The sequence below is a fragment of the Anas acuta genome, chromosome 5 (genome assembly GCF_963932015.1).
Source record: "Anas acuta chromosome 5, bAnaAcu1.1, whole genome shotgun sequence".
In the NCBI taxonomy this organism is placed as follows: Eukaryota; Metazoa; Chordata; class Aves; order Anseriformes; family Anatidae; genus Anas; species Anas acuta.
The window spans coordinates 56550786-56566382 of NC_088983.1; the positions used below are offsets into that span (position 1 = coordinate 56550786).

The following is a 15597-nucleotide window of genomic DNA, read 5'->3' on the forward strand; positions in this document are numbered from 1 at the left end:
GAGACAAATACCTTGACAGTATTTTAGTTCACTCCTTGCAGAAGCAAAGCAACATCCAAAAAAAAAATAATGAAGTTGATAGCAACAATTTTAAGACATGATCATTATTTCCCACAAGTCATTTATGGCTAGATTTGTAAAGGTCTTCTCACGTTGCCATTGCAGCGTGCATTGTCCATGACAGTGGTTAAGTAGGAAGCAGTTACAGTGCTTCTTTCTGTAAACCTAGAGCAGTGCAGGATGTAAGAGCCACCACACCTGTGTGAACCTGAGAGCCCCTCACCTTCCCCTCCTACACACACACAGCCCATGGGAGGACGTGTGTGCCAGTGAGAGGCAGGGACAAGCAACGCAAGCCTGGACAGCCCATGAAAACTCTACTCCAAAACCAACCCATGCCCAACAAGCTCCCCAACAAGCCACCTCTGAGAAGACACAAGGAAATCCATGAGCTCCTTACCTCACAGAGGTGCTGGGTGGCTGCAACCATGAACAGGGCTCCTGGGTCTGATCTGCGGGGCAGAGGCACGGGAGCAAGCGCTCGCGCAAGTGAGCCGACCGACTGATTTGCACGGGTATAATGCAGCGGTTGTGCAACACCGCTGGTGATTTACGTGTGCTATCTGCAGCCAGGGCTGATGCCCAGGTTGCCTGCGGCATGCTTGCACGCACACGCATGCACGCCCCGGAGGGAGCGTGAAGTGGGGCCCTTGGATCTCAGTCAAGGCAGTGATTCAGCGGCAGAGCAGCACGCGGCATCGGGAGCCACTCGCCAGCTGCTTGTTGGGTGGGCTGGGGCCAGGTGACTTTTCTGAGCAGAGACAGACACCGGGGACTCGGGAGCCAGAGGAGAACAAAAGTGCGAGACCAACTTCAGTGTCCAATCCCTTGACGCACGACTTGACGACAGTTTGTAAAGCTATGTGGGAGAACAAAGTGGAAAGCATCTATTTTTCTGTCGTGGAGGGATGCTGAGCTCAAAACAAGACTTATTCCAAGAAACACAGAGTTCTGGCTCCTTTTTAGTCTTAATCCACCTCCTGCTACACACTCCTCTGCTCAAAACAGCACATACCTTCATAACATCACTTGCATGCGGGGCAGCCTTGTTTTGGTACAGGACCAGGTTCAGGGAGGAAATTGGTTTCTGATGCTCTGAATGGCTGTGTAAATGAATGATGAATGAAGACACAGGCGAGCAGAGAGAGGTACAGGGAAGAAATTGATAAATAGAAGGGAGCACTGCGGAAAAAAACCAATGGGCTCTAAATTGCTTACACAAAATCCAGTAGTAATTTGCATGCTTAGTATTAGGTATTAATGGCATCTCTCCCCCTGCTGCACCGAAACGTGTTTTATATGCACAAATAAAGGAAACTGCCAACCACCCGAGTGTTTGTGTTAGTTTTGGAGAACCCCCACGTTTAATTTCCAAGCTTAAAAGGAAATAAGAAACCCGGAGCTGAGGAGATCATTGCTGTTTCCTTCCAGAGCAATTCCGCATGTTTGACATCTTATCTATTGTTTGTGTCAGGCAAACGGTGCCTGGACAACACACAGAGTGGGCTGCAGCAGTAGCGCGGCTCGCAAACGCCTATGAGCCTTGGTGATTCATCGCTCAGAGGAGCTCTCGCTTTAATCACGGAGGACTGGCAGATGAGGAAGGCCACGAGGATTTATGACTTCAGGGCAGAGTGACAGCTGTCCCAGGTATCCCAGCCCAAAGCTACAAATCAATGCCTTTATTAGAGGGTGACAGCGTTAGCGGTGAAGGGTCGATCAACCCACGGCCCACCAAACAACACTGCCACGTGAGGAAACAAACCTGCCTCACGCACAGGAAAATCAATCCGACATGAAAGCTGCCCAATGACCGAGGGCTGCTTCCATAAGCTCAACTCTAGCTGAGGTAATCTCTCCTCCTGAGCATTGGGATGCCCATTTTATCACAGGTATTTAGAAGCGTAGCTCCTGTGGCTTGCACGCTTTAGCCAGGGAGCGTCCCCTGCCCGGCCAGCATCCCAGTGTGCCTGCTGCATCTCACCTCTTCCCGGACCTCGCCATGTTCCCCTTCCTCCCATTTTGCTGTTTGAGAACAGCTCAGCACCCACAGCATCTTGTATGTGACAGACTGGCAGCTGCATCCCATCTGAAAGCAGCCGTCCCCGCAAGTCAGGCCAAAATGGACTTTTCTTGAGGGCTTGTAGCCAGAGAACATAACTGGAAATTAAAAGACCTGGGCGCTGTAATCCCTTATGTGCACAGGTGAGGAGTTTCCTTATCTGTGTGCCTCAGTTTCTAAACATTTGAAGTGGAAAAGCTGCCTCTCCAGGTTGTTTATTCACAAAAATTGATTTGAGGCCTTCAGCTGGGCACAAAGTGCTAGTGTTGGCAGCAGCTGCGGCCTGGCTATGCCTAGAAATAATGGGAAAGAACTCAGGAGGGACACCCCAGCCAGCCTTCCCAGCCCACAAGCATGCATTAACCATGGTGTGTCAGCCCAGGCCTGCGACAAGGACCTGGCCACAGGGTGGCTGAGGTGGCCATTGCAGGGTCCTGTCAGCACAGTTTAAGGCCAGGTGATTTGTCCATTTGATTTCAGTTTTCAGTCGCTGTAAAAAACAGCACAGGTAATCAAATGGAGAAAAACAAAGAGCTTGAAACCGCGCTTTCTGACTGCATGCCCTGCAGTTCTTTGCAAAGTCAAGTGCAAGGTTGCGTTTACAAGCCGATGCCTGTTTTGTCATCGCAAAACACACTGACAGCACATCTAATTTAGAGATCTTGTCCACAGAGCTGAACGTCAGTACGGGACAAGTGCCACCTCATGCTGCAAAGGCACAGCCAAGACACTTCTGCCTGTGCAGGAGAAGACGTGAAGCCAGGCGGCAGCAGCCCACCCAGCCTCCACCACCACCTCTGCTGAGTAGCACCCTCGCCAGGAAGCCTGCTGCAGCATGTGGCTGCCCTCGCGGTAAAGGCACTTTGCCTCATGTCCTGCCCGACCCTCCCTCGACACCATTTCATGCCCTTTCCTTGTGACAGGACTGGTGGTAACGGGCAGGAGGTGAACCAAAGCCTGTCCGGGGTGAGTGGCTGGGAGCCTCAGGGCCATGGGAAGTTTGTCACCTTGGGGGAGCAAAGAGGACAAAACAAGAAAACTGAGGGAATGGCCAATGACTCGAGATTCTGTTGTGTCCTTATCATGTACACGTTTATCATTTTGTTAGGGAATCTTATGGGTTTTTGTTGAGCTCCACTCTTGTAGAGGCAGCATCAGTAAACAGAAACACCATTAAAATTTTCAAATGGAAACGTGCTCGTAGGTACAAGTCCCAGACATCAGCACTGCTGGAGCTTAGGGATTTGGTGCAACGTTTTCCTACTTTGACTTTCACTTCTCCAAGAGGTCACTTCAACCCATCACATACACAAAGCAGAGTCTTACTTCTGAGGACGTCACCAGAGAGATGCAATTTTTCACTCACTGATGGAAGAGATGAGCCCTGTCTTCCCAAACATTGCTGTGGCTCTAGTCAGTAATCAGAGAAAAAAAAAATCCTAAAAATATTTTGCTACTTATAAAACATAAAACAGTTTCCAACAAATGCTTAGAAATTACAAAATAGTAAAAATAACAAGCCAATGGTACCTTTGAAGTCCCAACAGCAACATGAAGTCCGTTGTCTTGGTTTTCTTCAGAAAGAGAATTCCTGTGGTGCCGCCTCTGTATTCACAAGGTGACTGGTTACGCAGCTAGTTCCTGAACTCTATATGCTTCCAGCTGAAAGATCAGATGAAATGGACAAATGAGAAAGTATCACTACAGTTGGGACTTCTGATCACAGAAGACTCCATAACGTCAGTAGTTCCCAGAATAAGGTGCCTGAGCATTGCAAAGAAAGACAGGAACATTCGACGTTGCCACGGCATTGCCGGGTGACTCAGTGGGACAGACGGGATTTTGCAGGCACACGAGGAAGCCAGCGGCTCTGGGCATGGGGACACCCCAGACCCCTGCCAGCATACTGCTTCAGTGCTGGAGAAACTCTGAATTTTCACCTGTTTCCCCACCAGGAGGGCTGTGAATAAGCATCCTCAGAAAACAGCCTGTTCCAAGACCTGACACAACTATTTCTAACATTTTAGCAACCTGGGATTCCAACTTTTTGGTTTTGATCACTATTTCAGTAACATGTCTCGGATGTTTTGCTTTGCCTCTTAGCTTCAGACCCAGTGCTGCATAGCCAGACGCTTGCAATATCCAACATCACAGACACCGGGAGAGCGCTGCATATACAATGGAAAAAATGCAGTGGTGACAAATACACATCTATATATACACACACGTATTGACATTCAGGTGGGCATGCGCAGCTGAGGTTTTCAAGGCTGGCAGGTTATTTACTCTTCTCCTGGCCTCAGAACATTTCCCCCAGAACTCTACAAGCGGCATTTCAGCAGAGCCCAGCAACCCACGGCCCTGCGACAAGGCTCAGGTGGGGAATTCACTGACCACAAGGCGCCTCCAACTGCCTGCAGCTCACCTAGCTTTCCAGCTGGCACAAAGCAAACATCACCTTCGCATCCACAGGCCGTTACACTTGACTTTCGCACCCACTGCAAGTGTCCTCCTAAATAAACACGCGAGTAATTAGGAAGGAAGGAGCTGGGTGGATTCGGCAGAAAAGCAGCACCTGCACATCTCCACTGAGCTGCGTGGTCACTACTACCTGGTACGGAGGTGGTCTGGGAGGCTTCGTGATGGACTGCATGTCACCTGCAAGAGCTCGCTCCATCCTTGCCAGCACAGAAAGTGGTCCTTAAACCTCCAGCAGCTGAAACCCTGTAATCCGCCAGGGAGAGGAGCGCAGCCATCCCTCCATCCTCTTGACCAGTGCTGGAGCCCCAACGCTGAGCATAAGGTGCAACCATTTTAATTGTGCACAGCTCTGGCTAGGAAATAGAGCCGGTGCCTGGCATGCTGCGTGGCACTCCCAGCTGTGCTGGAAGCACATCTGAGCTCAGGGGCTCCCAGCCACCTGGCACACGGCTCTCCTGACCAAGCAGAGGGAGCTGCTGTTGCCTGCCGTGGGATTTCTTGGTTTTCTGACCTGCAAGCACAACTTGGTCATAAAACAGCTTGGGAAGAGGGCAGTGTCCTTTAGGCTTCCATTTGTAGGCATGCAAATACAACTGTAACTTGACTAATCATTTCTCCCTCTTCTATTGTTGCCCATCACATAGGGAAAAAAGTGGGAATGTTTTGGTCTTCCTTCATTAGCTGCATTAATTTTTAATTTAGAGCCCCAGTTACACCAAGGAGATGGATGGATTTGATTCAAACTTCATTCAAACATCCTCTGGCCAAATGTACCGGCTGTGACTGCAAAAACCCATCTTCCAAAAGCATTCCCCACTCAGAGTTTGTGAATCTTTGCTGACGGGAGCCCTCTCCCCACCTTCAGCCCCTGATGGGGTAACCTTGCTGGCTGCTCACCCTGCTCACGCTGGCGAGGCACAGCCCAAGCTGTGCCAAGCAAACCCCCGTACCTCAGTCACCATGGCAGTGCGTGGCTGCCTTACCCGCGCTGCAAATACTCCACGGGTCACACCTGTGGCCAATAAGGCCTGAGGGAGAGAGCAGCAGGAAAACAGGTCATTAACTGAGCAAACACACTGATGCCACGAGGAAGCATTTGGCAGAGAGAGACAGCCGTGCTGCATTGCCTTCCTGTGCCTCCATGGGCGCGGGCACCACTGGCTGTTTTCCTCCCCACCACCGTCCTTGCCCAGCTGCTGCTGCACGTCCTGGCAAGGCAGGGCATGGGGCAGACCCGCGTGGGCTCCTCTCCCCACGGCAGCCACCAGCTGGGCTCCGCGGGAGCGGGGCCGCACGCCCGCGCCAGGGCTCGCTGGGGACCAGCCCCATGACTCGGGCGAAATGAAACACTTGGCCGTCTGGCATATCGCTCCGTTCCCCACCAACGGCACAAATAGTCACTGCGCGATGCACAAACACCGGGATCTATTATTGGCACCTCTTCTTGGCTCGCCGTCGTGACGTGCAACCCGCACGCAAGTGTTAGTGCCCTTATAAGGCTCCCAGCACAAACTTAAATTTGTTATCCTCTGGCCGATGATACAAACTGCAATCTCAGTAGCATACGGCATGGGGAGGTGGGAGATTTTCTTGGCTCTGTGGTGAGAGAGAGAAATTAAAAAAGGAGCCTACAATGCTGAGTCACTGTGACAAATAACTTACTATGGCATACATTCAGGGTTTAGCAAAGAGGCAGCTGAGAGTGAGTCAGTGACTGACTAGTGCCTCCTAGATTTTCCTCCTTGGGAAAGATTCAATTTAATGTAACGAAGCGCCGGCAAAAGTAGTTCTCAGTGTTACCATTACCAAGTCAATATCACTAATTACACACGTGGTTAAAACTGTCAAATTACATTACTTATCGTGGAATACATGCATGCTGTTTGGTGTATAACATCGCCCATTAAGAAGCAATAAGTCCTCTTAAAAATACAGGTTTTTGCATGTGGGGAAATTTGGCCAAACTTCAAATGTTTGGCTGTGTTATTTCAAGCATCTCCCCTCTTTTGGTTGCTCGACTTCTCAGCCTTATCAATGTCTTATTTTGCATTCTGGTTTAGCAGTCTGTAGCACAATTTACACCAAACTAGAGAATTTTGCAACCAAAAAAAGACTGAGTGCAAAACGGTTTTGAGGTGGAAGTTGCACAGATGTCACAATCCACCAAAACACTTGTCCCTGTAAAGTCAGATTTGCATGTGCTGAATCATGGCCAAAGCTATTCTTGTTTTGTTGTTGCTGCTGTGTTTTTCCCTCCTCCCTCTGGCCAGGCAGACGAGGTCTCACCCAGAGAAGCAGATTGCTCAGGACCTCACACCCACCAGATCTACACAACATTGCCCTTGTCCCCTTCTGCAGCTCCAGCTCCTCTACCTGTGACAGCAACGTAAGACTGGAGCAGCCCCCCAATGGCTAAAAATCTGCAGACAGCACCTTCCTACTTGTACAACCTCCCTCCCTCCCTGGCGCAGCTCCTGATTAAATTTCCAAATGTTTGCACGACTTCCTTCTGCCCTGTGACAGGCACCTTCAGGAGGCCGCTTGCTGCTTCTCTTAACATGAGCACCAGGGGAAAATTTCCAAGGCAGGTCTGTCACCCAAGAGCCAGGGAAGCCAGGACCAGGCTGAGCCACCCTGCAATCCTCACAGTGTGCTGCTGCTCCGGCCCATCCCTTCTACCTCATTTTCTCCCGACAGAGAGGGTTTTGCATCAGCCCTGAAATTCCTAAGATACTATGCTAACCAGTACATGATGGGGAAGATTATAACTGTTTGCAAGTGGACTGCAACCAGGTGGAAGGAATTTCCTATCTTCTTCTTCCACCTGAGCCATGGGGCTCAGCCTGGAAGGGGAATGTTTAGCCTCAAGTAAATCCAGCTGGGATGCTGCAGTCAGGCCATCCTTTCTGAGCACAAATAAAGGCATAGAATAATCCACTGTTCACTAGAAATGTTAATTAGTGAGTGAATTATACTCATGCTGTTCCCGTCTGATGACTGGCTGCTGAAGAAGTGTCATTAGATATTCATCTCTGTTGTCCAACTTGTATGATCTACAGTGGTCCAGTTGCTCATTAATGTATGCATAAAGCTGGTCAAATATTTTTGCATGACACTTTTGTATGTTTCTTAAAAGAATGCCTTTTTCCCCCTAAAACAAAGCTTTTCTTGAGAAATGGTGACATCATCCACAATTTCACTATCTTTTTTTTTTAGCCAAGTGCATCTCTGTCAAAACCTGCGGGACAAAGGGACTCCTTACTTCCACACGGCCCCACTAAAGCACATTACCAGCCCCCCTGGAAAACCTCCACTGCTCTCCCAAGCAGGGCTGTGGGCCAGCCCAGGGCTTCCCCCAGGGAATAGGGCGGGCAGTGGGGCTGGTGTTCAATGCACTGTGCCAGCATCGGATCCTCCGTGGCTGCTGACAGGCTCGAAGCCAGGCTATGAAGTGATCCTGCAGGGGACAAGAACATACAGTTGTGACCAAAAGTCCTCTTTTAAGGAGGAGCTGTCTTTTCTCTCTGAAGATCACACACAGACCCTTCTTTTAAGAACAAATTCATACAATTTTGAAGAAAAAGGTACTTTTTTTTTTTCCAGGCAGTTGTGAAGAGCAACTCTCAGATATGACCTTTCCAAAATGCCTGCCAGCGATCAACTATAAAACAAGAGATCTCAGTAATATTTTTCTAATGCAGAGTGAAGAGCAGCCAACTTCCCATAGAAAAGGAGGAGGATTTTCTCAAACTAATTTTATTTCCTTATCTTTAGTCATCCACTGAAAAGAAAACACTAAATATATTCCCCAGTCTACTCCTTCCAGTGATAGCTCGAAGGAGTAAAGAACCATATGCTCCTTCAGCTGATCTATACTGTCTCCATGACAATGCACATTTACAAAGTTTGCTCCCCACAACTCCGTAGCGTGCGCTCTGGCTGCTTGTGGTGCGGGACGCGGGGCAGCTGCCCAGCACAGCTGGTGGCACTGGTGGCCATCACCGCAGCGGCTGGGCGCCATTCACCCGCCTGCTGCCACCTGAGGGGCTGTGCTACCTCAGATGCTCTGGGAGAGGCCATCCCGCTCCCCACAACGTGCCCAGACTCCTGGCGGGTGCCCATCAGTGAGCTGGAGACACGGCCACGCAGCTTGGCCTACATACCGGCTGAGGCAGCGAGTCCCTCCCACCTCTGTCCAGGCATTAACATGTGAAACGCCTCGAAAGGAGAAATGGTTTTAGCTCGTTTTAGCCACTCAGAGAATCTTAGGGAATTTACACAGAAAAAAATGTGTCTTCCTTAAAGCGTGCTTTTGCAGTGCAGCTCCAGTGGGTGAGGGCCACACGGCTTCCTTGGCAGAGATGCTTGGCTGGAGCCAGGTGCTGGGAACAGCCTTAGGGGTCCCGGGACCCCAGCAGGGCAGGATGTGGCAGGAGCCCTATGGTACTGACAATCTCACCCCCTAGGGATTTATTTTTATTGACGTTTACTGGTGTAGCTGCAGTTCGTGCCACGAGGCAGTGTGCTGTGTGATGTGCACACCACACAAATGGTAAGGGAGCAGCGTGGCAGGGACACCTGGGAAATCGAGGGATCCCTTCCAAAACAGCATTACAAGAGGTCATATTCTGTAAGTCTTCCTTCCCAGGTACGGCAGGGCACCAACAGCCTCCCAGCACTAGCTTTATGCTCCAGGTGCATCACACCACGATAACTGGGCAGCCAACACAGCAGCCATCCTGACATTAATGGACAAGAAACTTTCTATTGCGATGTAATAGAAGTAAAACATTCAGGAACAGGCTGCGTCTGGGCCACAGGCTGTCAATTGGCAGCCTCCACTTCACCAAGTGCAGAAAGACGTTATATTGTTATTTTCAGAGCCCGTGTGTTTCACTATTCCCCGATCGGTACAATAGCTGTCAGCACTCCTGTTTTGAATTTCACACATTTGCTTAATCAGAAACCAACAAAAATACACAACCGGCTGCAGTGGCGCATGAGACAAATTCTTGCTTTATCAAGGAGTTACCCAAGATATGTGTTGCAGATTAGGTTAACCCCACGTAATCATTTCTAAAATGGAACTATAGTACATGTTTAAAATCAGCAATAAAAACCTCAGCTGGCTAAGAAGTTTATATTTAAAAATTAAGAAAAATAACATTTATTTTAAAGGAATCCTGACATAAATTTTGTATTGTCAGAATGAAACATTTTTTCCCCACTTCACTACCCCATAGACTGACCTAGGCAGCCAAATCTCTAAGAATTTATCAGATGTCTTGATTTCGCCCGGACTGGCATTTTTCCACCAGAATCCTGTCCCACTGAAGGTCTCACTGGCTGCAACGCCTACTGCTCATGTACCCCCGAGTGGACCCCAGAAGCTGGCAAGCACCAGCTTCTGCCACAGCTTTCTGCTGCTCAGCTCCTCCCAGTCTTTGCCCTCACAGCAGCCAGGCCCGGGATGCTGCTTGCAAGCTGTCTCAACATCCCTCTGACGTCTGTAAATATATGCCAAGTTCTAATTATGCTTGACAGTCTTCTGCAAATTCTGACTCTGTCTCCCCCCTCTTTGAAAATGCCAGATTTCTCCTGAAGTCTATTTAGAGGGAGTAAAATGAAGGCTTTTCTAATTAGAGACGAGTCTCCGGTTATCCCTTCACCTCCTGTACCAGGAGCAAAGATGAGTTCTGCCAACGAGGAGTCACATCTAGACTAGTCTACCAGCATTATGCAATGGAAGGAGGTGTGCAAGATCAGGTTTCTGCTGGGAGCGGAGACAGCTCAGAGTCACAGCTTCCTCTTCAAGCCTCCGAAACTCACGGATTCATAAAGACTTGGTTTCCCAGTGCAAAACAACCCTCTTTCAGGGAGAAAGAGCCAGCTCTGCCTAGGCTCTGCTAATCTCCCTGTTTAGCAGGAAAGCACACGGGGCCTGTCGTGCCAGAAGCCTGGGAGGCAGTGCCCGGAGCTCCCCAGTGACAAGAAGGATTCAATGTGTACGCCCAAGCATCAAGCAAACACCGTCTATTAAGAAGTTTAAGGGGAGGAAATGCTTTCCAGACACACAAGCCTTTTCTAAGGGAATTGCTACTCTGTAGGATGTCAGACACATAATGCTGATGCCATAAATGTCACTATACAGCAGTTCTCATTCAGAAAATATATGATCGATGTCAAGAAAACCCAATGAAATATATATATTCCTTTTAATTCCCCTTAACCCTGCCCCTTTCTCCAGGGCTTTGAGGAACACGCTTCAGGAAAAGCTTTGAAGAGTCCTGCAAGAAAAAAAAAAAAAAAAAAAAAAAAAAAAAAATCAATCTCCTCCAGCTTTTGGGGGTGGGAAAAGCTAAAACTCACTTCATCGTATTAAGGATCGAGGAAGGAGCACAGCCCTGGAAGACAGCACCCACGCGTGACTGGCACCTTCATCCACATGTGGCTGGGGATGCAGTGACAGACAGGTCCCAGGGGCTTGTCGGGCATTTGTGCCAGGAAAGATTTCAGCCTAGAGCCTGGTGGAAAAAGGCATCAGCGTGAGCAGGAGAGTTGCTAGCTTCCTGCCCAGCAGATCATGCAAAATTGTGTCCCAGTTAAAATATGTGTTTTTTCCTCTCCTGTTTGGGGCATATACACAGTGAAAAGCAGAGGAAGCCAGGGAGGCTTTATAAGACCTTGGTCAAACCAACGCAAGCGAATGGATATGTGTGAACAGCCACAAGTCCTAAGCCCGCAAGGGCAGCAGCATCTCGTGGTTCCCATAGCACTGAGCTCTGTCTTGGACCAGACTGCATCCCCTCACTTCCCCTGGCTTCGGCAACCCTGGCTAGGGGAAGGTGCTCCCCCAAATCTACAAAAACAAAACCTATTTTCCTTTTCTCTTTTTCCTATTTACCCTGCTCCTCTTACATTCACCTAAGCCAGAAACTCTGCTATGTTGATTAATTTCAGCCCTGCAGGAATTTCTCCAGAGGTTGAGGCTGAGTGGCCGCAACACCAAGACGCTGGCTTGCTGGGGCTGCTCTGCGTCAGACCCCCACAGCCATGTGGTGAGGGACAGCAACAATCCTGAAACCCTCAGAGCCTGGAGACACAAGCTAGACAAAATAAATATTAGTGTCTTCATTAAGAGTGGAGATTAAGATCCTGATTTATTTTATTCAATTGCCTCTGGCTCCCTTCAGTCAACAGGAAGAGATAGCTCCAGGGGTGATTCAAACCAAGTCGGATTAAATGCCCTGGAGATATACCTATGCTGCTCCCTAGACTATATAGGGGGCTTAAAGCTATGGTCCTCCTGTTTTAGATGGGTTTGTCAAGTGGAGGTTTATCCAGGTGAGCTAACGTCTCAAGACTGCATCAAGGCTGGGTTTAAGGTGAAAACCTGCGGCTGGAGGAAGAGTTGTGTCTCTGTCCTTGGAAACCCAGACCAAGACCCCAACAGAAGAGCCAGTCCCCCCATTTTTACTGTGTTATTTGTGCACTTTATGGTCACCTAGAAGGTTTTTTTCCATGCCTCCTGCTAAGTGACTCCTTGGAGTGGGCTGTTTGTCCCCCCAGCATAAAATAAAGAGTCACACCAGCAGCAGAGGGTGTGGGGGCAGACGCTTTTTGGGCATCAGTACTGGCAGTTTTTAGAGCCTCCAAATGAGTAGGCGACTGTGCTGAGGCTCTTTCTCCCACCACAAATCACGAAGCCAAATATCTCAGCTGCACTGCATGTCTGCAGGAGCTCCTCCTCCGGTGCTGGGTAGTGTGGGAAGGGCTCTGCTGGCACGCAGCTCACCCGCACACTTGCATGCCTGTGGACAAAATTAAGGCAAGCCCCTGTGCATGTTCAACACGCACGCATGCGCTAGGACCTGCTGCTACTTGTAGCCTGCCTGGCTTCACAAGAGCAACCCAGAGCACCCCAGGCATTGGGACTATGTGCCCCCAGCCATGCCCTCTGGGGATGTGTGAGTAGTCCTGTGCAGGGAGCAGGAGGATGTGAGCATCAGGACACCAGAGTGCAGAAGTTTCCTATTGCTTCTTCTGAGAGGGAAACAAATTAGCTCAAGGTAGTAGAAACAGATGTACTTACATATCCTACACCCTTTAAAAGAAAGGCCCTTCTAGTGAAGCAGATGGGTTTAAGTGCCATTTAAAGCAATTCCTGCTTTACCCAAGAAAGCCTCACACACGCTTCACATGTGGATTACCCAAGCAGTGTAAACAAGAAGGGCTCTGGCCACACGTTTCTAACATCACATGAAAGCAAAGCCAGTGGAGGCGAGGAAAACAACCCCTACATCCTTAAACTTCACACAGTGTCACTGGCTTCGAGCTGCCTGTGATTAGGAATGGAGCTGCACTGCTGCTTCTTCCTTTTTCTGCTCACATCTTCTGATACCCCAGCGAGACCTCTTTAGGAACACATGACAGCATGGCTCCAGTGGTTCTTCTGGATTCTGAAGACCACTGCAAAAGGTGAGGGTAATTTCACAAATAAACAATTGCACAAAGAGAAGTTGTCATTATAGATGTCGGGTCTCTAGACTCTTCAATGGACACAGCTAAGCCATAGGTTTAGCAGCACTACCTTGCTACCTTGGCCACTTGGCACCTTTCCCTATGTTCATTTTCTTCAGAGGCCAGAAGAATTAAAGGAACACAGTAAGCTTCCCGGGTTTCCTTCTCTTTGGTCTTCCTTTCTTTTGCAATCATGTATGGCAGACTAGGGTCATAGCCAATACATACTATAGGCCCATTCATGGGGAATTATGTGGAAGACAAGTAACATCTAATTTCTTGTTGTGTTCAATAAAAAGGTGCTAGACACAGGAAAAACATGGGGTTATTTGTTCATTTCCAGTCAAGGCACTACTTAACAGCTAAAACTTTGGTAAAACAAAGCAGTAGAAGAGAGAACAGTCAGACTTTGTCAGACTGGTCAATGTGGACAGATGAAACATTAACCTGAACAAAGTCTAGAGAGAAAGACATCCTCTTGTCCCTCCTCCATGCCGGCTAGCACAGCCACTGAGCTCTTACTGCTGCTGCCATTTCAGAAGTGACAGCTTTCAGGAAAGCCAGGACTGGTTTGCAATGCTGAGCTGAGGGAAACACACGCAAGCTACAGCTGAACACAGAAACAGAGCAGACTAGGATATTTTTAAAAGAACAAAAAAGAGCCCTAAGGAAATAGAAGAGCAGAGTCAAGACAAAATGCTCCCAGCAATGAAAAGAAGGCTGCAGCTTTGGCTCACTGCTTAAGTCAGCGTTTAAGAAAGAAAGCCTAACACAAACAGAGATGAGGAGGCAGGGAATGCTCAACATACCTGCTGGTGGCAATGCTAAAAGCATTGAAGGGTCACCTCTTGTAGAAAAGAGCATTCCTGGGGGACTGCTGCTCTGTCTGCTTATATGTATGAATGTCCCCACCACCAGCACTCGTTTACTTTTGTCAACAGAGTACACTTGAGCCTTTTCCTGCAAGCACTTACACCTGTTTCCTGTAAGGGTGGTGACAGTGCTTGCAGGCTTCTCATCCTGTCAAGTAGGCTAGAGATCAGCTGGCCCCTCATGAACAATACCTGGTAATAGTCCTCATGTGCTGGGTACCCCACCTGTTCTGCTCCAGACATCGCTCCTACTAGCCAGTGCCCTTATAACACTGGAGGAAGGAAAGGGGTAACACATCAAAACCATCTCCTTGTTCTCATTTCCATCTCTCAGAAGTCAGCTGCCCCATCCAGCCTGCAGCCCCATGGTTGTTAACAGCACTGAAGTCACACAACCCCTTCCATGAAAAGAACAAAACAAAGCAGTGTTGTCAGCTGAGAAAGAAGAAAATTGTTTGTAACTATAAGGCCAAATAATGCCTGCTCATTGCTAAATGTTACAGAGATGCAGGGGTAGGTGAGCATGAAACTTGGGAATAAGCATGGACAAGTTGATAAAACTAATGAAGCCAATGTTTCTTACACACTTGGGACAAAAGCTGCTAAAATATAGCTACAGTAATGGTAGGACATCTGGGGCATTTTCATAGTAGAACAAATTTGCTCAAATGTTCAGTCTTCATTTCTTCATCCAGATCTCCAGTGGTGTTTTGGGCAGCGTGTTTCTAGAGCCAGTCCTGGCAAATTGAGTGAGACCTTTCTGCAGCAGGAGAATGGATAAATATGGGACAGGCTGTTGGGAGCTGGAAGGATGCAGTGTACTCTTCTGGAAGGGTTTGTACAGGTTTTCGGTGACAACAACAATCAGAAGATTTTACAAATGAGAATTTCTAGAGAAGGGTGGTTTTATTTTTATGATTTTTTTTTTTTTTTAATTAATGCCTTTTAATATAGCAGCTTTCCATATAAAGATGTAGAGCCATTTTGCTGTACAGATTAATATGGCTTGTTCTAAGACACTCTGTTTTGATCATAGATTAATTTGTACAGGTGTAACTCTTCTCATCTCTGTGTAAATACTCTTGACTCACCTACATGGTGAAACCTGAACTGGGACTGGATCTTCAGTGTGGTTTTCTGGCTTTGGGATAGGCTGTAACCAGCATCTAACAGAATAGGGATGTGCAGCAGAGTCCTTTTGATGTGCATGTGTGCAATTCAGAAATGCATGCGCATTCTACCACTGATTTAAACAGCCTGGGAAAACATTACTGAGAAGGTATAAGACAGTAGCAGAGCACAGGGAGAAGTGAAATGTATTTGGTGAGTGCAAGCCTAAAATAAATTAAATACTTCAAGTGAATAACAAACTGGAATTTCACCAACTCAGTGTTTTATTCAAAAGGAAGAAAATGAGGGATAGTTGAAGCTGGCATCAGAGTAATGTACAAAATTCCTAAGGAAAGGACTTTGACAATGGAAAGGGGAATCAGTGAACCACCTGAAGTTCAGAGAAAAATCAGTTTCATGTATGTGGGAGTCACCTGAGAACAACTGCGGTTATAAATGCAGTTAAATGCTTATAATGACACCATCGGAAGG

The 15597-nt window shown here is 48.2% G+C and overlaps 1 protein-coding gene across 7 annotated transcripts in view; it reads right to left on the minus strand.

Moving 5' to 3' along the window:
- The window catches only part of BDNF (brain derived neurotrophic factor), a 61899-nt gene extending 47678 nt beyond the window's left edge, over window positions 1–14221 (minus strand). Inside the window, exons 1-3 of one of the 7 annotated variants that reach the window (XR_011097326.1) lie at window positions 13933–14201; window positions 3653–3784; window positions 461–512 (exon numbers count right to left, since the gene is read on the minus strand). The gene's annotated coding sequence lies outside the window, so the exon portion shown is untranslated. Of the gene's footprint in view, window positions 1–460; window positions 513–599; window positions 920–3187; window positions 3562–3652; window positions 3785–4383; window positions 6200–9731; window positions 10891–10916; window positions 13073–13932 lie in introns of those variants that run through there. The other 6 variants (XR_011097328.1, XR_011097327.1, XR_011097325.1 and 3 more) reach the window with 6 other exon arrangements.
- Between the last annotated feature and the right edge of the window lie 1376 nt (window positions 14222–15597).